The 25,618-nt window shown below is 42.8% G+C and overlaps 1 long non-coding RNA gene across 2 annotated transcripts in view; it reads right to left on the minus strand.

The window, feature by feature from the left end:
• LOC309333627 overlaps positions 1–25,618 on the minus strand; it is a 47,858-nt gene continuing 22,240 nt past the window's right edge. The window contains exons 3-5 of one of the 2 annotated variants that reach the window (XR_014152612.1): positions 7,868–8,015; positions 2,865–3,002; positions 1–1,910 (exon numbers count right to left, since the gene is read on the minus strand). This is a non-coding gene — a long non-coding RNA (uncharacterized lncRNA). Of the gene's footprint in view, positions 3,003–7,867; positions 8,016–25,618 lie in introns of both variants that reach the window. The other variant, XR_014152613.1, reaches the window with a different exon arrangement.

A 25,618-nucleotide genomic window follows, 5' to 3' on the forward strand; every position in this document is an offset into this window, starting at 1 on the left:
TTGTAGCTTTAAGAAATATGGTTTATTACAGCTTCAGTCTGAGTGGGCAGGGTCCAGCTCTTACAGCACAGTCATCTCAAACATAGCTTGTTCCCCATAGCAGTGCAGCCTTGGAGTCAAAGACATCTTTCCCAGCCAGCCTTTAGCCAACCTGCCCAAGGTGGATCTCCCTCATTGTTCTTCCCCTTCTTCTTCCCAGCACACCTTGCCCTAAAGACTCCCCTTTCCTGTCACTTCAAATACACACCCCATCACCATGGCAACCTCTGTCTGTCCAAATTTCCTCTTTGACGGGCCATCAACACTTTTTGTCATGTGAGGCTCTGTCTTGGAAAGGAAGCCTGGCCTGGCTTTTTCCACTGGTCTGCAATCTTCCCTTTAAATAATCTGCCACCATTTATTAATTTCTAGTGTTTAGTGGGGTCCCCCAAAATCTTTAACAGTATAAATTAGTTAAAACCTAATACTACACAATAAAACTCTAACATTATTCAACCATAATAAATGACAGCAAATTAAAGTTATTAGGCAGCCTGAGGAATTGTACAAATTTAAAATGCTTGAATAAATAGAAACGTACTAACTAGGTCCAAAAAGATTGTAAAGGAAGAACCAACCATACCTCCTTAGTGATGCAATTCCACATGGCCCCCCTTAGCAAGAAAGCCATCTCCACCCAAGAAGAGAGACCCTCAGAACTGGGCCGTAGCAGAATGTCTTAAGAGCAGAATGCTCTTAATAGTATTTGGATCCCAAGCCATTTCTTTTGGATATTGTGGTAAACAGAGATGTGGAGGAGAGGGCAATGGACACAATCCAGTTCCCCCCACCTTTGTGTATTCAGTCAGTAGTGTCAACATTGACTGCAACATCGTCACACAATAAATCCATTGCCACATGGAATACACTTTGAAGCATCTTTTAAGTGCATGCAAACATTTCAGAATAGCATTACTGCAATAACTATCACCACTGTACTGATGCTGTTTCAGTCTGTTGAACCAATGGAAATGGAGCAGTTCACACAACAGACCTTTACACTTTGACCACCCTTTCCCAACCTGGTGCCCCTCAGATGTTTTGGTCTACAGCTCCTCCCATCATCTCTGACAACTGGTCATGCTTGCTGGAGCTGATGGGATTGAGAGCACAAAAATTTCTGGTGGGCACCAGATCTTGGAATGCTGACATTGGCCTTGATGGAGACCATGCTTTGCTGTCACAGCTGTGGCTACAGAAAATACAGAGGGCTCTGCCTGTGTGTTTGTGTGCTCAGGCGCACACAGTAAAGCCTGAGTTTCCTATTCATGATGTACCTGCAAACATGGTGTGGACCTTCACATTTTCTTCAAAGCATAAATGCATGAAGTAGAATATTGTGATCCAATTCTACTCCGCACAACTAGTGCAATGTAAAAGAAGCAACATTTAAACATGGCCATGGTCCATTTATAAAAACATCCAGAAAACCTTAGCAATGCCCCCCCCCAAGTCAGCTAGAAACATCTGGAAACATTTGAACAAACCACCTAACATCATATTCTGCATCCAGAGCTTCAACATTTGGCACAGTTTAACTCCCCAAACCTTGATTAATTCTAACTTTTATTTGATCTAATAGCTTAGGTATCTCACACCCCACAAACTCATAACAATACCAAACTCTGCCATTCATAGAGCTCCCCGCATCCCTCTCTGCCAGCAATGACTCCTGCTCCTCGGAGAGGTCCTGTGATGACTTGCTGGATGCTCAACGTTGCTGGGCAAATGCCGCACTTTGCATATTTGACAAACTGACACTCTGCCACATTGAGTGCCGAACTCAGCTTGTCAAATACACGGAGAGAAGCACTGCAGATCCTCAGGGAACATTGAGAGAAGCACTCAGTAATATCCAGCCAGGCAGCACCCTAAAGTGAGGGAAGAAAAGACAAGAGCAGAAAAGGCTTGTTTTGATGGAAACCAGAGAAAAGGAAAGGAGAACCAAAGTAGACTTGAGTTTTTTTAACAAACTTTTGTTTTGTTTTGTTTTTTACAAATATGGAGCAGATATTATGTGGCACCTGTAGCAGTGCCAATTTAGCCGATTGAAGTGGGCGAGTGGGCATGTATGGGATAAGGTTACATCACAGGTAAACTGGCCAAGTTGTTAAGGGCTTTGAATACTATTAGTTACACTTTGAACTTGGTCCAGTAGCAAACAAACTCTGAGCGCAGGTGACAAGGCTTCGTTCTCATCAGCAGCCATGCTGCAAGATTCTGCACTAATTGTAGCTTTTGGATCAAGCACAAGTGAAGCCCCATATAGAATGCATTGTAGTAATCCAGTCTTTTAAATTTATTTTTTATTTATTAAAAGCCCATAGCACTCAGTATTAGTAACCCAGTCTTGAAGTAACCAGTGCATGAACTAGGCTGGCAGAGCTAAGACAAAAAGACTTCTTCCCAGGTGTCTGAGTTTGTAGGGTGTCCTAATGCTCCAATTTTCCTTCTACTAAACACCTTAGGCATCCAGAAAGAAGTCTTTTTTGTCTCAGAATATTCTCCATAACTCACAGAGAGTTGTACAGCCTCTACCAAACATCCTTTAGTCTCCCAGACAGGGTTAAATATTCTTTTTTATTTTATTTTTAGGAACTGCTTCATGATAATGTTTTGAAGCAGCATAGTTTGTGTTCCATAATGGAAGCCTAATCTCTTCAGCCCTCCTAGTGACCCTGAACTTTTAATTATCTTACTGTGTGGATCTGGTTGTTAAGCACTGAGCTTTTATCAGTGCTGTTTTTCTAGAAAAAGAGGTGCCGGAACTCCCCACAACCACCTCCCTTGTTCTCTTATAATCTTATAATGGCAAAGGTACCCACCTGAGAGGTGCCATAGCTGAGCTCCGGCGAGTTCCAGCTGAAAAAAGCCCTGCAGATAATTGTCTATAAAATGGGTGCTCTCCCCCCGCCCCATTTCTCTTGCTCTCAGATGTTGTATAAGAGTGCCTGGTCATCTGACTTAAAAAATTGAAATTGGAAGATAAATGCACCTGCTCTCCCATCTCCCTCTCCCTCCCTCCCTCCCTCTCTCTCTCTCTCTCTCTCTCTCTCTCTCTCTCTCTCTCACACACACACACACACACACACACAGAGTGAGAGTTTCTCTCTCTCTTTTTCTGTTAAAGCTGACCTGACTGTTGATACAATAAAAGTGAACTCTTTCTTTGTGAACAGGAACAATGAAAACAAATTGATCTTATTCACTCATCTTGTTCATGTGTTACAACAACCCCTAAAGCAGGCTTCCTCAACCTCGACCCTCCAGATGTTTTTGGCCTACAACTCCCATGATCCCTAGCTAGCAGGACCAGTGGTCAGGGATGATGGGAATTGTAGTCTCAAAACAGCTGGAGGGCCGAGGTTGAGGAAGCCTGCCCTAAAGAGAGAACAGAGTGTGCAGCCTTTTACAAAACTTTTTTTTTTAAAAAAAAATCATCAGTTGCATTTATAGCTCGTCTTTTTTCTCTAGGTGGCATATATAGATATCCCTTTCTTCAACACCACAACAACCCAGTGAGGTAGGATGGGCTGAGGGGCAGTGACAGGTCCAAGGTCACCCAGTGATATTCATGGCCAAGTGGGGATGTGAACCCTAGTCTCTCCCAGGTCCTAGACTGACACTCTTAACAATGCAGAGCATTATCACATTCTAATATTTATTGGAAGCCACTCAGTCATGTTTGCCCAAAAACTCAAGTGTGCTGTGCTGCAGCAAGCTCATTATGAGGAGTCTGTCGGCTTGTGGAAGTGGGAGCTCGGATGAGCCTGGTCTGAGACAGAGCAGCAGAGGGACAGAAAAGTCATGCCCCTGGTCACACTTCCCTCTTTTGCACAAAAGGAACAGGAATCCTGTCCTCTGTTGATGTCAACACATGCACACTGTTTCACAAGCAAAGAACCAAAGCTCACCATTCTGTGAGGGTGCAACAGTTGCATGTCATCAGAATGTTAAACACATACACACAGAGACACCTATATGTGGCGCATTTGGTGTGAGAGACTGACAGAGCGACAGGACCGTCTTAAGAATATCCGGAGCTGTGGTGCAAAGCTCCCTCTGCCCCCCTGACCCCCGTTTCCCAGAGTTTTTTAGGGATGACAGCGCTGCTGGCAGGGCTGGAGGAGGCGGGTGAGGGCGGCAAGCATCCAGCCTCCGCCTCTTCCCTGGCACCCTCCAGAACTTGCGCCCCGGCGCCCCATGCCACTAGCCTCTATGGGTAAGACGCCCTGCAGAGCAAGAAGCATTCAGCAGTCAGTTCTATCTTCTTCTAGCTTTTTATTAATAACCATGAAATAGTGCCAGACATTTCCAGGACAATTTAGGCTGCTGGCTAGTGAGTAAGCCTTACTGAAGTTACTTCTGAGTATGCATGCAGTGGATCATACCGCACTTCACTTTACATGGATGTGTAATTAGCAGCATTAGGAACTGCCATATACAGAGTCAGGACATTGGTCCTGTAGCCCAGTATTGTCCACAAAGGCAGTAGCTCTTTCCAGAGTTTTAGACCAGGGACCTTTCCCTGCCCTTCCTGGGGATTGAACCTGCATGCTGGATAATGTCCACTTGAATCTTGAAAGCATTATTTTGTCACTGAAGGAACACTGCTGGTTTTAACAAGTACTGTGAAATAAAGTGGTTTGACAACTGTAGCCTCTGAGAGCAACAGTGTAAAGCACTAAATGGATTTACAAAGGGATTTTTTTTCCAGCCGGAGCTCCCAGGGGCTCAGTTCTGGCACCTCTCAGGTGGGCGACATTGCCATTCTAAGAGAACAAGGGAGAAGTTCGTGGTGAATTCCAGCACCTCTTTTTCTAGAATTGTTTGGGGAGGATCATGTCATAGCTACCAGGGGCCTATTTCAGAGACTATTTAAGTTTTCAGATGCAGAATGCCATGGTTTTGTGCCTTTCTGATTGGTCTAGATACTTTTGGGCTACTTTAAAACATGATCTATATGATTAGGTCAGCAATATTTATTCTTCTTTTTTCAGATCTGTGGTGCATGATTCCCCTCCCCCTTTATAAAGAATATTATGAAGCTTGAAAACTTGATGCATTTCTATTGAAAGATACTATACATGATCCAGCAACAAACGTTTGCTGGTAACTCCTGTTGAAATATATCCACTCTATCAGGCCTTCCCCATTCCTAAGGAGCTCCAGCCAGTATACATGGTTCTACCTTTGCATCTAATTCTCACTACAACCCTGCAAAGTAGGGTACGCTGAGAGACAGTGACTGGCCCATGGTCGCTCAGTCATCTTCATGTGGATGAGTGAGGATTTGGATCCTGTTCTACCAGGCTGAAGTCCAACACACAAATAAGCCCATGCGATTATAAGCCTTGAGGTTGCAACCAACCTAGTCTTACCCATTGGAATCAACTGACTTGTTAGCTGCAGCCACTGGGTTTAATCATTCTAACAGATTTTGATTGGATTGTGCCCACTGTATCTCAGCTGTGCAACTGAAGAGAGACACACATCTCTCCTACTTCTATCTGTATTTTGTATTTTATTTTTTTTAAGGCAAAAAAAAATGATTACCAATCCAATACTATGCTTAGAACAAGCTGGGGGTTGTTTCTGAAAGAAATATCCCCCTTTAAGACTGGAGCTGGGGTAGCTCAGTTGGTAGAGCCTGGATGGCTCAGTTGGTTAGAGTGTGATGCTGATAATGCTAAGGCTGCAAGTTCGATCCCTGTATGGGTCAGCTGCATATTCTTGCATTGCAGGAGAGTTAGACTAGATGACACTCAGGGTCCCTTCCAATGCTGCAATACTATTATTCTATGAGACTTGTAATTTCGCAGGATGTTAGGTAAAAGATTCCTGCACTGCAAGGGATGATCCTTGTGGTCCCTTCCAACTCTATGGTTCTATGGGTTTGTTTGTTTGTTTGTTTGTTTGTTTGTTTAAAAAAAATTCATTCCAGGATTGGCCTGAGGCGCTTTCCGGGGAACTATCAAACAATCACTAGTTTTCCTGGCATTTTGAATTCAGGACTTATGCATTATAGTCTCCGAAATTAAAAAAAAAAACCACACAAAGTAAGTGAGAAAATGCCTCAGTTTAGACCAATTTGTTTTAAAATGCAAGAGTCGTTTGTGTGACTCAAAATTGGCCTAACCTATTTGGATACAAATCCCATGAGTTACTCTGAATTAGTAAATGTGTTTAGGATTACTAATCCTTACAGCCAGTGTGGCAGAGTGGTGAGTGTGAGACAACAACCTGGGAGACCAGGGTTCTAAATCCCCACTTGGTCATAAGGCTCCCTGGGTGACCTTGGGCAGTCACTCCTTGCTCCTTGGACGAAAAGGTGGGATATAAATGCAACAAATTAATAATAATCCTGATTCAAGCATGCTTCCATCTTAATTCCAAAATAAATGAAAAGGGGAACAAAGATACATTCGACAAGAACCCTCAAGTTCAAGCAGGGGAGGGAGACTGTTAAAAGCAATACCATTTTGATAGGGTGTTTGACAGTTCAAAGTTTCTCATACTATCTCTGTGATCTACCCTCAGTACATTTATTACCTCCCCTTAAAATAAGCACACAACAGTGCTAAATACTGGGTAATTATTAACACAATTAGTGAAGATCACCAGCAGCTAGTAGTCTGGGAGGCACTAATCTCTCTGAAGAGGGCTGCCAACTTTTCAATCAGCTCAGCAGCTGTACCTTTATAGTGCAAAAAGTAGCAGCTGAAATTTTCAGAGAACAATACTGTTTAAGGCTTACTTACTTCGCCAAACCTTTATTAGTTTAAAAAAAAGGTAAAGGGACCCCTGACCATTAGGTCCAGTCGTGACCGACTCTGGGGTTGAAGCGCTCATCTTGCTTTATTGGCCGAGGGAGCTGGCGTACAGCTTCCAGGCCATCATAAAACATCCATATATAAAAATTATTATTATTATTACTACTACTACTATTATTATTAGCCTTTATTGGCATAAGTTTAAACAATGAAATCATAAAATCATCCAAATACATTGATAATCCAAACACATTCAATATATAAAAGACTAGATAGCCACCACTGAATAAATCAGGCAACTTGAGATTTAGCTTTACAGATCTTGGCTAAAATTTTAAAATATATACAAATAAACAGCCAGGTAAAATACCGTATATAATGACGAGGATTTTTATTGGGATTTCTTCCTGCTAAATAGTGCCATTCACCACTCTAGGAAATACTATTGACAAAAACTCAGTCACCCTTGCACAGTTACTTCCGGGTTAATATCAGACAGATAGAATCTGATATTTTCATTGTGCCATGATGTTAGACTACCCAAAAAAGGGATAGTACGCATTGTACAATGGACATAGCTGGTTGTACAATGGACAGTAGAAAAGGATATGTTCTACAGTGCCTGGTACATTCAAAGAACATCCGCAATGTCTATCATCCTGCTCTCACAGTGGCCAACCAGATGCCCCAATGGGAAGCCTGGACTCCCCAAGCACAAAAACACTCTCCCCTCCTGTGTTTTCCAGCAACCTGGCATTCAGAAGCATTACTGCCTTGGAAAGGCGGGGTAGAACATAGGTCCCCATGTGTGCAAGTTTGCTTGTTTGTTTGCAGTGCCCACACTGTCATTGGCACCCAAATGCCAGTTTGTATTCCGCCACCCCTTTTAATCTTGATCTACACTTTCTAGGGAGAATATGATTTTTTTAAAAAAATATCTGTTGCAATCTCCCTCAAAAACCTGTTTGCAATATAAAGGTTTTTGCAGTAAACCCCCCCCGCCCCACCCATTCTGGAAGCACCCTAACGAGCAGAGCTATGCAGACATACTCTACCTTTCCCTGTGATCATGCGAAGTGGGTAAGACAAGCCCACTCCACCTGCTGAGGAGCACCCTTTCAGCAGAGCAGAAGAGGAGCAAATGCAGCTCCGAGCAGGACAGAGGCTTGTTTTGAAGGGGCCTCTCCTCTTTTCAAGAGGAAGCTGAAAATGGGGAAGATAAAGCTGAGGTTAGATGACAGGAAATATCTGGATGTGAAGTGACAACATGTCAGCATTGAGAAATATTGCTGCAAAAGCAAGCAGCTTCTTGTCTTGAGCTGTGTGGCAAACACCACCAGCTGCTCCCATTTGACACCAAATTAGGACTGCATTTCTAAGTAATGTCCTCTCCATCCTGCAGCTAGGGGTTTATCCACATTTACCTTTTCTTTGCCCTTTGCAGGCACGGTCCACACTTTAAAGCTCTGTGTTCGAGCACACAAACCCTTTTCTTTTCTTTTTTGCTCTTGAGCTTTCCCTACGAAAACCCGCTCCTTAGCACTCAGTCAGAGCAAACATCAATCTGCAGAAAACCCGAATTGGTGTTTGCTCCAACTGAGCGGGTTTTGAAGGGAAAGTTCTGAAAGAGCACTCGGACGCAGAACTTTAAAATGCAAACCTGTGCCTGGAAAGAGCAGAACAAAACGTCACTGTGGATAAGCCCTTTGAGTACGAACTAAAATGTTGTGAGATGCAATCCATTTAAAGCAAGGCTTAAGAAATGAAAGGGTGGTGGTGTTAGAGCTAGGGGAGACTGTGGAGCTGGCCCAAGAGAGTTTGCCATGGCCAGTGGCTGGCAGCACACTGTACCATCTGCACAGGGCACCCCCCACCCAGCATACCAAGAGATCCTTGTTGGAGGCCATGTTGCTTCAGTGATGTCCCTGAAACCATTATCATCCCACTGAGTGCCATTCAAGTGGCTTGTTCAGTTGAGTGGGTCCTAGGCAGTGAATCCATTGCCCCTGCCCCCACCCCGCTTCCAAAAAAAATTGCCCTTTGAATTTCTGGCTTGCTTTAGTTAGGTTTCTAGAAGCATTTGGTCAAGACAGAATGACCAATGCTCTGTTTGGTGTGCATGAGTGGCTAGGACCAGAAAACTTGATGGCTGGTAATGCTCATGCTAATCACCTCAATGGAAACATCACCATGGGACTTGCATTGAACGTGGTCAAAGGAACAGTGAGGACTTGGGGGAAGGGCCAAAACTCAGGAATCTAGCAGACAGAAGTCAACATGACAAGCGACACATGGTCTGTGTCCAGCACCATGTAATGACAGCAAAGACATGTGAGCCAGTGTATGTTGTAGAGCAACAAGCCCAAGAGACAGTGAACCTATCTGGTGTGGCTGATACACATCAAAATCCACTTTTGGTGAGAAAAGGTGAGAGTTAAACAAAAAATCCTTTTAAGCGTTCGTTCATTAACCAGCCGAGTTAGACTTTGGCTTAGCTTATTTGGCATTACTTATAATTTGCTTGTTAAACCCCTATCACAGCTGAATATCAGGGTATTAGAATTAAAATTGGCATGCGTATTCAGGACTCAGTTCAACGTTTGAAGTTTGAATATCAGCTTGACTCAACTTCCTTCTTAAATGTTCTCAGAGAGAAGGCGAAAATCATAATGTAAAATGCAATATTCGTATTGAAATTCAGGAGAAAGGTTGAGAAGACAATTGCATGTTTTGAGTTCAAACACTCGCTCAAGTGCCACAGCTCTTGTAACTGTGTGGTGGTAGGGATCCTTCAGTGTGTTGTCTCTCTAGAGCAGTGAGACACAACAGTGGAAAATGGAATGTAGGCTTAGCTTCTCTGATTAAAGTTTGAATTCCAATAGACTTCCTCATCTGGTGGGGGACTAGAGGTGGGAAGGTTCTAAATCACACAGTAAAACGTCGTTGTCATCATAATCATGTTATTATTTATATGCCACCCATCAGACTGGGTTGCCCCAGCCACTTTGGGCGGCTCCCAACAAAATATTAAAAGCACAATATAACATCAGCCATTCAAAACTTCCCTGAACATTAAGGGATCATGGTGGCACTCAATAAGCATGTTCAGCTGGCTCCCTCATACTCATTTTTAATGGAGGAAAGGAAGATGCCAAAAAACTGAAGTTTTCATTCTCTCCTTAGTTGTTAATTGATGATTCAGCTGAAAGCCAGGCACAGGTTGTCCTGCTCTCCCCACTGCCCAAAGCAAACTTCCAATGGGTTATACCAGAACTTAATTAGCGTGGGTGCATAATTACATTGGCCCTCCTTGTGCTCTCGCACACACAATGAAGGTTTGCCTCATCACCTACAAACTATTCCCATCCATTGCTAACAAGCAGTAGATTCACTGAGAATGTGGTTGCTGTAGTCTTCCTCTTTCATTTCAAGTGTTTAATGAAAGAGGAATGGAGAAAAATAATGTTTATTTAAAAATAGACTGCACAGAAGGAAGATACTACCCCCAAAGTATGCATCATTTAATTTTTTGAAAAACACTGAAGATGTCCTCCCTCTTTGATTACCTGCAATCCAACGGCTGTGATGAATGTCTCTTAGAAACTTATGTTTGGTTGGTGGGTTATAATGCTGTGTTGACACTTGTGGTGGAAATGGTGGAAAGTTTCGAGTCTTACAGTGGTACCTCAGGTTAAGTACTTAATTCGTTCTGGAGGTCCATTCTTAACCTGAAACTGTTCTTAACCTGAAGCACCACTTTAGCTAATGGGGCCTCCTGCTGCCGCCGTGCCACCCCAGAACATGATTTCTGTTCTCATCCTGAAGCAAAGTTCTTAACCTGAGGTACTATTTCTGGGTTAGCAGAGTATGTAACCTGAAGCGTATGTAACCTGAAGCGTATGTAACCCGAGGTACCACTGTATATAGAATCACAGGATCATAGAATTGTAGAGCTGGAAGGGGTCCCAAGGATCATCTAGTCCAACCCCCTGCAATCCAGAAATCTCAACTAGATCCTACATGACAGATGGCCATCCAACCTCTGCTTAAAAGCCTCCATGGAAGGATGTTAACACTTGTGAATTGCTGGCAGCAATTGGTTGCTGGCAGCAGAAAAGGCCTTAGGTCCAAAATTCAAGTGACAATAAATGAATGTGTCCCTATATGAAGTGAATTTGGACTAGTAGGTTGCCATACCAAAAAGGCTGGGAACCACTGATCTAAAGCATTTTTATGCCACTTTAACAGTCATGATTTCCCCATCAAAGAATCGTGGGAACTGCAGTTTGTTAAGGGCACTGAGAGTTGTTAGGATACACCCCCCTATTCCCAATGAAAGCCCTCCAATCACTTTGCAATTTAAAAAGAAGTCAGCATGCACATGCACATTTTTTAGTGCATTTTACTAAATATCTGAAATTTTGCAGATGTCACTGGATTCCAACTCTTATCAAGCCTAGTTAGTGTGGCCAGTGGTCAGGGATTGTGCTCAGGACCACAATACCCCAAGGACCATCTTTCTCCATATGAACCTATCTGGACCCTGTGATCATCCTCTGAGGCCCTTCTTTGTGTGCCTCTTCCACAAGATGTCCGGAGGGTGGCAACACGAGAACAGGGCCTTCTCAGCAGTGGCTCCCCGTTTGTGGAATGCTCTCCCTAGGGAGGCTCCAGGCCTTTGGCTAATTAAACAATCTATGGCCTTTTAAACTTTCTGTGGGGGGTTTATTGTTTTGTTTTGTTTTGTTACTATGGTATGTATTTCTGTGTTTTTATAAATTACTTTGGGATCCTCAGATGTAGGGCAGTATAGAAATTTAACAAACAAACAAATGTTCTTCCTCCTTACAATAAGTAGTGAATTTGCATGCTTGCACACTTGCACAATTGTAGATGGTGGACAAAGATAAGAACCCCTGATGTGAAGGAAGGGTGATGACTGAAAAAGGACCAGGATTTAAGTTTCTGCCAAATTAGAAACAGACATGGCAATTTGTTGGGCTTCATAACACCACCAATACTCTGGGCATCTTCTAGCAATTCCTTAGGGTGTTCAGTGTGGAGGGAAAGAAAGACAGAGAACTAAATATTACAAAGTGAGTTCCTGTGTTCCTCCAACATTCTGCACTTACTCCATCTCCAACAGCAGCTGTGTTGTGATGTAATGGAGTACTGTACAACATTTGATCAATCTGATTTTGAAACAAAATCTTACCGGGACCTGAAATTGGTACTGATTAATTAACAAACTTTAGAATTTTGCAATTTAATAAATAAGGATTTAATTTAACACTTGTTAACTGCTGCAAATGTAGTAATCACTAAATCATTGGAAGTGCCTTGATGTGGACCTCCTTGAAACCCAGACTGCACAGATTTGGGACATAATACCTATGGACAAACTTGCCACTTTGCAACAAGAACACTGAAAGGGAACAAGAGCATTGCTTTTATGCAACATCCTCTGACTTTATTCACCTTGTACAATCAATTGAACACAGCTTCTGCCCTCCAGAAATGCACTGGAACGGCGCATTTGTTTAATGATTTTGTACATCTACGTCAGAAATTGGAACATAATGGATACTGTTTTTGTGTATAAAACTAGTTCCACAGTGGGAAAGTGGGGAAGACTTACATTTTCTGGATGTTGCATTTGTAATTGTTTATATATCTTAAAAATGAATTTAAATTTTTTAAAATAAAAAAATAACTTAAGAAGAGTCCTGCTAAATCAGGCCAATGGCTCATCTAATCCAGCATATTGTTTTCACAGTGGCCAAAAAGATTCCTGTGGGGAACCTGCAAGCAGGACTCAAGCACAAGAACATTTTGCCCTCCTGTGCTTCCCAGAAGCTGATCTCCATAAGCATTTCTGCCTCCAACCATGAAGGTAGAGCATACGCTCCATCATGACCAGTAGCCATTAATAGCTTTGTCTCCTGTGAATGTGCAGATATAATAAACCTGCAAGTGTCTTGGGGCCTCCTATCTCCTCCCGTTTTGTTTTCAGACTTCAGCCGACACTGAAGATTCATTTTTCTTCTTTAAAAATGTAATGAGTGGAGGATATTGCTGCTGCTTGATGATTATGTGTTTGTCATCTTTATTTAAAGTTCTAAGCGTCTTCTTTTCCCCCCTGAAAAAAAGGAACTGTGAAGTCTTAGCTGCTTCTCATATGAGACGGGTGTGATAAGAAAACCCCAACTAACTGTTACAGACCTTGGTTATGAAGAGTTCCAGCCTCTGGACGGCCTTCAAAGCATCCTCCACTAAACACAACATCACAATTGTACATAGTTCCTTCCACTTAGAGTGCCCAGGGGTTTAATTTTGTAAACGGGTCATTTAAACATCACAAAGAGGTAGTTGGCAACATTTTTTTTTTTTAAATCCAACCATGTGAATCCCCTGCCCCACAGTACATATGGATTGAAGGTGGAGATGGCAACAACATACTGTAGTTTTCGCTCTATAAGACACACTTTTTCCCTCCTAAAAAGTAAGTGGAACTGTGCATGCGTCTTATGGAGTGAATGCAGGCTGCACAGCTATCCCAGAAGCCAGAACAGCAAGAGGGATCGCTGCGCAGCTCTTGGGGGCTTCTCCCTCCTCAGGGAAAAGCCTGCAAGCGCCGCACACACGCTCCACGCGGCTCATGAAAGGGAGAGCTGAGCAAAGCCTGGGGTGCATACAGGCTCTGCTCAGCGCTCCCTTTAAAGAATATTGTTTTTTCTTGCATTCCCCCTCTACAAAATAGGTGTGTCTTATGGTCAGGTGCATCTTAAGCAGTGAAAAATACGGTAATCTGCATGCTGTAAAAAAACAGACCCTTGTACTCATTTATGGGAGCACCCATCCTATAATAACCTCCCCCAAATCCTCACACAAACTGTAAGTGGCACCCCAACATGGCACCAGTAACACCAGTAGACACCCACTCGGGGCCCACCAAGGCCTCACCCAATTTTATTTTATTTTATTTTTAGATGAGTTTTGGGGGAAATGGCTGTTTGGTTGGGAGGTATGTTGGGTTTTTTTTAGCAAGTTCAGACACATCTGTCCTGGTGAGTAACATGGCAAGAAGAGTGAGAGACAGGAATAGAAAATGCTTTACTTCCTACCTCATGGAGGTAAAGGTACATGACCTAGCTGAGCCTAGGAACAGAGCTCTCTGGTCTTAACCCCTTCATGTAATAATTCGCACTTATGCATAGTTATGTTTGACTGCAATTTCCCACTCTAAATTTAATGCACTTCCAAAAGGGAAGGATAAACTGTGCCCTTCTTTGCCTTGTCCAACCTTGTTCTTTTGCTTCTCTGTGGTCTTACATGAAGATGATGTACAGATGGTACACAACACCAGTGCAGTTAGGGAAAATGTACAAAACTAGTTCAAATATATGTTGGAAGTGTAAGGAAAAGGAGAGGACATTTTATCATATGTGGTGGGATTGTAAGGTAATTAAAAATTTTTGCGAAATGATATACAACAAATTGAAGAAAATGTTCCATTTAACATTTGTTAAAAAACCCAAGGCATTTTTGTTGGGGATTGTAGGGAAAGACCTGCCAAAAAAGTTGAAAAACATCTTCATGTATGCGACAACGGCTGTGAGAGTTCTGGTAGCACAAGGATGGAAGACTGAAGAAACCCCAACTAAAGAATCATGGCAAGAAAAATTGATGGACTATGCAGAACTGGCAAAACTGACATATAAGCTACGGGATAAGGATAACTGTGACTTTAAGGATGAATGGGAACCCTTTACAAAGTATCTGAAGACGCAACAAAGCGAACTGGACTCCTTGGCTGGTTTTGAACAAACATTCACAAACCTTTTATTGATAATAATCAGCTAAATAGTTTGAGGATCTATACAACTTTGTAACATGCAGAAAACAGCATTCTTAGAGAAACCAAAGACTGGAACTGAGGGAAGTCGGGGGGTGGGGTGGGGCGTGGGTTTTGTGGGGGGGGGGAATGGGGAGGAACAAGGATGATATGTTTTTGGATAATATGTCTTGTTATAATTTTGAATTTTTTTTAAAAAAAAAGATTGCTTCTCTGTGGTCACCACATAGCTTAGTCTACTCACCCACAAATTCTGAAGAAAAACAAACAAACAAACAAACAAACAAACAAACAAACAGCTCCTTGCACATAGGCTGTATTCATGCAGCATTTCATTTCATTTCCATAACTGCTGATTTCCACATTATATTTGAACAGTCACATGATGTAGAATGCATTTCTAGAAAACTAAGGACAGCTTTAGCACTCATTTCCGTGTTGGTCCAGAAAAAAATACATTTGCAGCCCATTTGGGGCAATACACCAGCATGTAGTTCTTCCCTGATATTTTCAGGGGAGAATAATGGGGGAACAGAAGCAGGCAGGTCCGGATAGAGTGGGGAAGTTATGACATGGCCTTTGTTGTTGTGCCACACCATGCCCACTGGTGTGGATGAAATTTAGCATGACATGGCGGCATATTGGTCAAAATGCCACAGTTCCATAAAGCAACAGGGACACCAGTGTGAAAGCAAACAAGACAGAAGTGCTAGCATGATAATCAGGCAAACTAACGCAATATTCCTCATGTCTGAAGGCACTTTGCTTATTCCACTATTGATATCAATGAGAGGATTTGATCTGAGAGGTCTCATATACATAGAGACACTTTAACCATGGTGGTAAGTCGTGGGGTATAGGGGATTTTAATTCCCCTCCTGAGTGGAAACCACCAGGGGCAATTGGAACCAAAGCAAACCAAAGCAAACCAAACACCACATACATTTATTCTCTCCAGAACTGTCCTGCTCAGATTGTTGTTATTCACGTGTCCCAAACAGGTAGATCACTCTTATGTTGGCTTATGAGTAGTGACAGGGCCAAGTTGTTGGCGGTAGCCCTCATATATCTTGACCAAGGTATGTTTTGTTTTGTTTTTTATTTATCACACTTATATCCTATCTTTTTCTCCAAGGAGCTCAAGGTGACATACATTACTCCCCCCACCCATTGAATTCCCACAACAACCCTGTGAGGTGGGTTAGGCTGAGAAACAGTGGCTGGCCTAAGGTCACAACCCTGTCAGTTTCATGGCTGAGTGGGGATTTGAACCCTGGTCTATCACAGGTCCTAAACTGACACGCTAACCACCACACCACACTGTCTATAAATCTAACCATTGCTTCACGCTGCTTCCTATATGAAAGTGGTTTCCATGTAAGCCAAGAGTGGGGAACCTTTTCAGCCTGAGGGCCACATTCCCTTGTGGGCAACCTTCTGGAGTCCACATGCCAGTGGTCGGCAGGGCCAGGGGTGAAAGTGAGGGAGCAGGTCGATGGATTTCACTCTCACGTGTATTCTGGCCACACAAAAGTCAGAGGCTTCATCCAAGCAAACAAAAGGCATTTGTATTAGAATTACTACTAGAATTACCACTGCCTTTCACCAGCAGATCCCAGGGCAAGTCACAACAATTAAAATTTAAAAAGAGTTATAGGTATTTCAATCACAGGGATAGGTTGGGCCCTAAAACACACATATCTGGCGTCTGGCATTTCTGAAGTCAGATGCATCTCTGTGGGGAGGGAATTCCACGATAAAGGGGCTGCCACAGAGAAGGCCCTCTCCCAGGACAACCCCCCACCCCCACAAAAAGAAAACACCCGAGGAAGGTAGAATTAGTGGAAGGGCCCCTATGCCGATCTTAACACTCAGGAGGGCCTGTAGGGGATGAGGAGTCCTTTCAGATAACTGGGGCCTGAGTCTTTTAGGGCTTTGAACATTAACGCAAGAAATCTTGACTTGCTCATGGAAATGAACAGTTAGCCAATGCAGCTCTTTTAGAACAGGGGGGTCTTATGAGTTCTAAATACAACCTCAGCCATTAATCAAGCTGTTGCATTCTGGACCAGCTGGGAGTTTCTGAGTTATCTAGTCCATTACAATTATCCAACCTGAAAGCTACCAGAGCACAGAGCGCAGTAAACAAGTAATCTATCATTTGTTCAAGCACATAGTCTAGCCAGGCAAAAGCACTTGAGAACAGCATGGAGCGGGAGTGGTAACACATGAATCCTAGGGAAGGGCATGGCCCCAGAGGTAATCCTGGGGCCAGATTGAGAGGCCTGGAGGGCTGCATTTGGTCCCCTAGGCCTGAGTTTTCCCACCCCTGTTATAGAGTGTGCGCGCAACATGAAGCAGACCTGTAGCTACAGAAAGTTTTTAGGGGGCTGGTGACAAGCAAAGGCCAGCTTATCAGCCCCTCCTGAAGCTCCTAAAGTATCTGTCACAGGCCAACCCTATAGATTTGTGTGTTTATCCCTCTTGCCTGTGAAGAGGCAGCGGATGTGTCATTTATCTGCCACCACTTGTCTTCCCCAACCAAGACAACATTTCAACACTGTTCCCTCTGCTTGCAGAGTCATTGCCAGGGGGAAGTGACTGACCGCTGGGCTTTCAGCTCCTCCTGGGTGGACCGTCTTGCTCAAGACTTGACAGTTGGGGCTTTGCATCAGCTTCTATCCGCTGTGGCAATGGAGGTTCTTCCTCAATAGCTCACTATGCTTTTCAGCTGCTGCAGAATCAGAGAGGGAGGGGGCCAGGAAGGGGCGAGGGCTGTGCCTAGTTCAGGCTATGGGGACACATTTTTATGCCCTCTTAAGGAAACACATCTTCTAGTTAATTATTTATTTCTGTAGGCTTCGTGAATCGACCCCACAAGTTGATAAACACCATGGCAGTGTGCAAAAAAGAAATAAATACAAAATACAAATATAAATCCACCTGTACAGCCAACAGGGACAATATTCAACAATGCCTGCCTGAATAAAAAAGTATTGAGGTGCCTAAAATGACAATTTTTTGGCACCATCTAAATTTCCAGAGGGAGTATATTCAAAGAATGAATGCTACCCATTGCGTGGAACAAACTTCTTTGGTTGAATAAAGTTCAGTGAAGTATTTAAAAAATATCTGAACTACACCTGAAAGTAATTCCCATAATTACTGGGTGAACTAAAGGTGTCTTAAGTTCATTTTGAGGTAAAAAACTGAATAATTTCTAGTTCATCCTCCAGCAGCAGCCATGGACTCTTATTTATAAAGAAAGTTAGAAAGCAAAATGTTGAGGCAATTTTCTAAGGCTTGTTAGGCAGATATGGTGGTGCTGTTGTTGTTAACGACACTTAGTCACTTGATCACTGTTGCTATGACATCAGAGGGAGAGAGTTCCCTTCCAACAGAGCCACTTGCAGTGAGAAGGATAGGGTCTAAGAACAAAGTGAATGATGCTTTGTGTCTTTAACAGCTGTGTGACAGGCAGAAATTAAAAAGAGTGAGCCTTTGCTGCTATGGAGATGCAATAGTGGAGAAAGCTTCACCTGTTGACATTCTGTCTGTCAGGCTTCTTACTACCTCTGTATGACCCCCTTACACTTTTGAATCGTATATTTCAGTAAATAAGTTTGTAGCAACTTATTGTGAACTAAAAATGTTCATTTGGATGAACGTAAACTGAACAGTTTTGTTTTGCAAAAGCACAAACTTCAACTAGAAGCAGTTCCTTTTTGGACAGGTGGAACTTGAACTTATAGAACTAGTTTCTTTTTTAAAAAAAACATGAACCTCCAAGCACTGGGGCTACTGTACTCAAAACTCTGCTCCAGGTGCTCGTTGAATGAACTTCAGTGGCATGTGATACTCACAAGAGGGTATCACTTGATGACCTAAAGGTTTAAGCAGGGTGTTATGAGAAAAGGTGGTATCTCAGGTGAACATTGCTAGGGTGATTATAGACTTCATACGTTCACATTAAAAACTTAAGTTTGGCCTGGTTGCTAATTAGCAGCTAGCAAAGATCACTCAACAGTGATGTTACATGCTGGCAGCAGGTTACTCCTAACAGCAGCCTAGTTATGGCATTCTGCCTTAGTTTCAGCTTCCAAGGGCAGCCCCACAGAGAATGTGCTGTCATTATCTAACCCCAGGATTACCAGTACATGAATCACAGTGGCCAAGCTATCCTTGCCAAAAACTGGTATATCAACGGAAGCTGTTAGAAAGCACTCCAAGCCACTGAGGCTACTTGGGCCACTGGTGACAAAGATGGATCAAGGAGCATAGCTAGGCTATATACCAAATCCTTCAGCCCTGTCCAGAACAGGTAATTGACCTATCTCTTGCACCCGAGAACCATTCACACACAGGGCCTCCATCTTGCCAAAATTCAGCACATTTATTGGCCCTCCTCAGCATCTAGCCATCAGTTTTAAAAAGTTACAGACAGCATGGTAAGGCAAGTGTCCCTCACCAGACCTCAAGTTTGTAATGTTGTTTACTGGGAGGGGTGAGCCAGTGGGAAGGTTGGATGATGCAAATGTACCAACAGGAACACCGGATTTGCTTTCCCAGTATGTCTGCACCACACTGGCCTCACTACTGCCTCCCCCTCTATGCCCCCACCCTCCATAAGCAGCAACAAAATTGACCGGAAGCCCATCGTCACTCCACTTGGGCACCAAACAGTTGAAGAGGTTGCAAAATGTGAAGCTGTAATTAACACAGGGGGCGGACATGTGGAAGTGTGGCTCAGGTCTGGAAGGAAGCATTTGTTCAAATAATTGCCATTACTAGACAAAACATCTCAAAATATCCAGCTCTGGCTATGCTCAGTAATTTCATGGGAGATAATACTATCTTACAGCTCATTACAACAAAGTAGAGGAAGAACTTGAAGGGTGCTTGTCTGACTGATGGGTACGATAAAGTGCAGCAAATAGCACATGTGGAAAATTGACCAATAAAATAAAATTGGCACAAAGCTTGAAGCACAATGACACCTTTGCAACCGAGTGGTACAGCTTTATAATGTACAGAGCTAAAAATGAAAACAGAGGACTCCTCTCACATTATAAAACCTTTCTGTTAACACAAATTGTTTATTGCCTTCTATACAAATGGTAAACTGGGATAAGAACTTACCGGTAAGTTTCTTGGACGTTATTTTGCATACATTGACTAAACACCATCTGTTGGGTTAGGGCGGGGTGTTTTATTACTTATCTATACAAGAAAAGAAAAAAGAAAGAAAAACAACACCTCAACTAACTGGAAGCACCACGTCATGCCCCCAACAACTGTTTAAAGACTTACATGACTTCCCTTGATTCATATGGCCAATAGAGCTATCTACTTATTCAAATGTGCCATCTGACTTGGCCAGAATTATGGATACTCCATGTCCGCATGAGCAGGACACAGGATTACATAGGTTACTCAAGCAGAAACAAATATTCAGAAATATTTGAGATTTGCAGATAGTCTGCATTTTTAAATTTCCAAAATACAAAAATAAGCAGCAAAATACAAGAATAACAGCATAATTTCCAAAATACAAAAATAACAGAAAATTTCCCAAAATACAAAAATAACAGAAGCTAATGTGTTTAACAACTACTACTACTTCTACTTCTTCTTCTTCTTCTTCTTCTTCTTCTTCTTCTTCTTCTTCTTCTTCTTCTAATTGCCCTTCACCTCACTAGCAGAGTATGTTCTGAAGTTTCCTTCTTGGTTAAAATTTTAAACAGGAAATCCAAATGCTAATTTTTGAATGTGAGTTTTTACCTGGAAATTTTAATGCATTACTTAGACTTGTTGGCATCTACTGATTGTTTAAAATGAGGAAGCTCTCAAATAGTCAACCTGTCAAATACCAAATGCTATTGCATACAATTATCTGATGCAGGATATTTGTGTGTGCCAGCCACCAAATACTGCCTTAGCACCAACTATCAAATATCACCAACTATCAAATATTAGCATTAAATATAATCAGCTAACAAATAGAAGCATCAAATGTGTGATGATTAATATTTGTGCAGTCTCTGAATATTTGATATCAGAATTCACAACTTCTGGACCCTAAAGCCAGTTGTTCCCTCCTAGCGGTAAGAACAGAAGAACATACAGAACCTTCTGGATCAGGCCTATGGCCCATCTAGCCCATCATCCTTTCCCCCATTGTCTTCTTCTTTTTAATAAGATTCTATTAAAGCTTTTTTCCAGCTGATGCTTGCCTCAAGGAAAGAAGGACAAGTGGAAGATGCACCTTATTTAGGAATCAGACCATTGCTGCCACACACACCACTGTGGCTGGCCAGGGGTCAGCAACCTTTTTCAGCCGTGGGCCAGTCCACCGTCCCTCAGACCTTGTGGAGGGCCGGACTGTATTTTTTTTGGGGGGGTGAACAAATTCCTATGCCCCACAAATAACCCAGGGATGCATTTTAAATAAAAGGACACATTCTACTGATGTAAAAACATGCTGATTTCCGGACCATCCACGGGCCGGATTGAGAAGGCGATTGGGCTGCATCCGGCCCCCAGGCCTTAGGTTGCCTACCCCTGCTCTAGGACATAGTCTTCTGCATTTTAATGCATCTCTAGGAATCCAGTGTCCTGTTTCCCTAGGCTTTGCTTGAGTGCCCACTAATCCACCAGAAATACTGTAAGCACTACAATAAGAAACCTCTGGTGTGCAAATTAAATTCACCTCCCGGAAGTTCTTTAATAGGGTTTTTCCGCGAAAGCTCCAAACACATGGGAGATTTTTAACAACAACAAAAAAGGAAGGGGAAAAAAGGAACAGAAATGAGAAAGTAGGAGTTTCTCATGGAGCAAGAAAGATGAAACAGGCTAATGGGGACTGTCCACACCTGAAAATCCAGAGAAATGTGTTCAGGAATGGTATGAAAAAAGTTTTAGAAGAGAAACAGATTTCTTTCTGGATTTTCTGAGCAGTGGGTAACTCTGAATTTACCAAGAAAAAAATTGTTGGATCACAGCTGTATATTATTATTGTTGTTTATTCAGTTTATATACTGCCCTTAATCAAAAGATCTCAGGGCAGGGAAGAACACCCAGACACAGGAGATTTAATGGACCCACAAGGCACGGGTTCGTCCTTGTCATCAATCATGTATGACTTAATAATGCAAGTTAAATTCTTCTATAGTAGCTGACTTATCAGTTGATAATCTTGTGTCAAACCTGGTTTTTCTGCAGTTTATACAGGTCAGCATTTTTAAGCACCAGAAACTATTACATTTGAGCTACTCTTTTTTAAAGGTTGATTTTGCTCCAATAGCTTTTTAGAAAACCCTCGTACAGAAATGTGGCAAGGAAAGCTAAATCTTCCAAACACTAGGGGGCGCTGCACCTTTAGGCATAGAAGCAAAAGTGGGTGTGGCATTTCCCCTCTTTTTCTCACTGTGAATATGAAAGAAAGAAAGAAAGAAAGAAAGAAAGAAAGAAAGAAAGAAAGAAAGAAAGAAAGAAAGAAAGAAGCCACAGAGAAGATAGTCAGGAAAACTTGTCTTCCTGGGAAGCCACTCGCTCTCCCTTTGCTGTGCTTCAGGCATTTGTGTCCAGTGACGAGATATCTAAGGCGCTTTTCTCCTTTTCCATAATCGGTAGCACCAGCTCAGTTGCCTGGGAACATTCTTTGTAATTGAACAGTTCCCAGGAGAAAGTCTGAAAATAAAATAGAAGGGCTTTTTGGTTTTATTTACAACAGTGCCCAAAAAAACTCATGCACAAAACAAAACAAAACAAAAACCCTGAAACCCCACCACCACCACCACCACCTATTTAGGTTTGGTCTTTGGCTAGTGGCATCGAGGACTGTGCAGGCCATAAAGGCCAAGGGGAAAGGCATGAGGACCAGTGGAAAACCACTCAAACCCATGCTTTCTAGGCACAGAACAAATGGAGGTATGGATGAGCCCAATGTCAGCAGCCCACAACCCCATAATGGCAATAAGTTAGCCATGCTTCTCACCTCAGCATTCAGTGGAATGTATGAAAGGGGACCCTAATCGTGGAAAGTGGTGCACCTGCAGGAGCTTCCATCATGATATGGAGTTCTGCACAGTAATGATTTCATTTCATCTGCAGATCCCTGCATGCATGGAGTGGGCCCTTTCTGGCAGTTTATAGAATTATGCATAACATAAAAAAGTGGTTGGGGAAGAGTTTTCCTCCCTGTCTCATAAACACTACAATTCATGGGCAGTAAATGAAGCAGAATGTTGGAAGATTCAGGACAGATAAAAGAAAATACTTCTTCACACAGGGCATAACAAGGCTTTTTTTTTTTAAGCCGGAAATCACTGGAAGGACGTTTTTGTTTTGCTTTGCATGTTGATTCAGAAAGTGCAAATTAGGTAAGCCCACCTTTAAGTGTGAATGGAACTGAATTTCTTCCCCATCCCTCGTGTCAAGCAAGTGCCATCCCATGCTTCCCAGCACATTTCCCCAACACTTTCCTTATTGCAAAAAGGTTGCCAAACAGTGAAAATCTGGACAGGAAAGTTGTTGAGCTTTTATTGGCCAAAGTTGATGAGTTTTTTGGCCAAATTCGCAGAAAATAAAATAAATTGGAATAAAAGTTTTTGAGGAAAATTGCCAAAAACAACACTGCCGACATGGGTTGCCATATGTCTGCATTTTCCCGGACATTTTTTCTAATTTCTGTATATGTCCAGGAAATTCCAGACACATGACACCCCTACAAAAAGTCCAAATTTAGGCCCCCTGATCAACTTTGAAATGCAATGCTGAGCAAGAGAGGCCTTTGGTTTGATCCAGCTGAACTTTTATTTGTCCTTATAGAAAAAGCAAAATATATTATAGCCTGCCTTCATTAATACTGTTGGGTTGCCTCTCTATAACTTCAACGGCCATAGATTAGGTATACAAATATTATTTATTTGTGTAGTTACAAAAAACCAAGATGCATAAGACAAAATAAAATACATTACACAGTTAAAATAATTATTTAATAATTATTTAAACCAGGCAGAATTTAACTGATCATTCCCACAAACCTTTTCCCTTAAAACTGCCAGTCTACAGGTGAAGCTGACCACTTTGTCAGTTGTGCATTCCCTAAAAATTAATCAAGTAATATATCATGATATACAGGGAAACAAACCATGAACTCCTTGGAGAAAAAAGATTGGATATAAATGCAGCTAATAAATAATAATAAATAACATCATATCCCTCAGCTCAATTCACTCCCCAGCCTCAGTGCTTTGAGTGCAGATGCCTGCGGGGTGGGGATTGCAACCATTTTGACAAATGACCTTAGTGTTGTTTGTATAGTTAGCCATTGAGAGGGGTCTGTTGAGGCAGTTAGAAGAGGGGTGCTTGCTTCTTATAGGGAATGCAAAAGAAAGTTAACTGTCAGTGATGAAGGACTTGGCAACGACAGATTCATCCTCATCTATCCTGAAAACTGTGACCAAACATATTGCGTTTTGACCAAAACACAATATGGTTGGTAAGTTACATACTCTGGAATATGCCAAAAGTCTGCTCACCTCTCTTGGTGTGGCGGCATTGCTGGACAGAAGAGGCTTCACTGGGGTATATTTAGAAGATAATTTTGTAAGGGGACATTTGTTATCTTAGGAGTCTTGACTATGATTACCTCCTGTGGACTTTTATTTGTCATAACATGACCCTAGTGGTTTTGCTTGCTATTGCTCATGATATTGCCATAAAACATTAAGTGTGCAGCTCCACGCCGTGGACAAAATGTGCAGCTGTTCATGAGCTTCTTGGTGTGAGCTTATTGAGCCTCTATTAACTCCAATGCACTACCACCACACTGGATGGCAATGGATCATGAAGTGAGTTGTTCCAGCAAACTCCAGATATGTGTAGCTACACATATTTGGGACGTTCCAGCAAAACATAGTAAAATACCTGTTATGTACTGAGTTGAATAGGATCCAAACTGCAGCAGTCTGATTGGTCCTAGAACAATAGGCTCCAAAAGGCAGCAGTCTGATTGGTCCTAGAACAATAGGATTCAGAATGCAGCAGTCTGATTGGTCCTAGAACAATGCAGCAGTATGATTGGTTAGCAGGAACCACCCAATCATGCTCCAGATAGAAGTGAATCCACAACCTGATTGGCCTACAGTAGAATCCTGGAATTAGCCAATCATGTGCAGCCCATTGTGTAAATAATGTATATAAAGCAGATACTTTGAGGGGACATTCATTCCTTCCTCCTCACCACTATGAGCTGAATAAAGAGCATGAAATCACTTTGCGACTCTGAGTATATTTCACTGGCGCCGAAGGTGGGATCCCGCTGAGCTGACTGCCACACACAGCACCGCAGCACCGCCACCTGCCACACCGCTGCCTCGCACCGTGTATCCAGGCTTCAGCTCCGGGACACAAGGAACTCAGAATGGCAACTGACAGCAGCTTCTCGCCATTCAACCCAGCATCTGGAGACTGGGAAGCGTACGCCTCCCGTTTCACCTTCCTCCTAGAAGCCAAAGGGGTCACCGATGAAGAAGACGCCAAGAAGAGGGCAATATTCTTCAGCGTCTGCGGAGAGGAGACATTTGAAATCGCCCGGGCTCTCCTTGCGCCTGAAGACGTCGCTACTGTTCCATACAAAACAATAATGGAACAGCTGAAGGGGCACTTTTCGCCACAGCCCTCAGTGGTGGCTCGTCGAAATGCCTTCTACGCAAAGCGGCAAGCCCCTGGGGAAACCATAACTGGGTTTGTGACCTCTCTCCGCCAAGCTGCCCGGTTCTGCAACTTCTCAGAGCTGGAGAACATGCTTCGTGACCGCCTCGTCGGTGGCCTGAAGGATGAGAAGCTGCAACGACGCCTCTACGCTAAGAAGAACCTAACGTTCCAGGTCGCTCTGGAGGAGGCCCTGGCAACGGAAGCTGCTGAGAGGTCGACACAAGAGGCACGG

This window comes from Podarcis erhardii, assembly GCF_964252035.2.
Source record: "Podarcis erhardii genome assembly, chromosome: Z".
Taxonomy (NCBI): Eukaryota; Metazoa; Chordata; class Lepidosauria; order Squamata; family Lacertidae; genus Podarcis; species Podarcis erhardii.